Raw genomic sequence first — 755 nt, 5'->3', positions numbered from 1 at the left:
GCCAAGATCTTCAGAGCGTCTTGCCCTTCATGTCTGATCCATATCACTCTGGAAGGGGTCCAAAGCCTTTTGTTTTTTTCCTATTAACACAAATACAGAGCCTCTCTCCCCAAATAGCATGTCTTTGGTCCAGTAACCCCAAATCTTCAAAGGTTTAGATGGATTCAATTTTGCAGCCTCCTTTTTTTAGGCCTGCTCTATTTTAACTTCTGTCCCAGAGGAGTTTTAATATCATAACCACCAAAAAAAAAATGTAACCACATGAATTTTGATAATTAAAACAATTTAAAGTAATTAAAGCAATCTAAACACATATTATTATCCATTGAGACAATGCTCAGTGTCTCTTTAACTATTCCCTGTCTTGTTCTTGCATGATTAATTTTTAATAGTGAGGTCAAGGTCTAAATTTATTATTGTATGTATGCTTAAATTCTCCCTTCTATGGAGATTAATATTGCTGTGGGTATATATGTCCCCTTTCTCTTATATAACTTGAATTGACATCCTTTTCTACGTATTTAACTTCAATGAAATTTTCTTCTACTTACTCCATAAGCCTATTCTTAGGCTTCTTTATTTGTCATACAAGGCTAGGCAATCCCAGAATTCCTGTGTAGACCATGTTCAACAAACCCAAGTGCTGTCCTGGCATAAGCTTTTTCAAATTTCTTTCTTTCTTTCTTTCTCTCTCTCTCTCTCTCTCTCTCTCTCTCTCTCTCTCTCTCTCTCTCTCTCTCTCTCTCTCTCTCTCT

This window comes from Grammomys surdaster, unplaced genomic scaffold (assembly GCF_004785775.1).
Source record: "Grammomys surdaster isolate TR1022 unplaced genomic scaffold, NIH_TR_1.0 125956, whole genome shotgun sequence".
Classification (NCBI taxonomy): domain Eukaryota; kingdom Metazoa; phylum Chordata; class Mammalia; order Rodentia; family Muridae; genus Grammomys; species Grammomys surdaster.
This window is presented reverse-complemented; position numbering follows the sequence as displayed.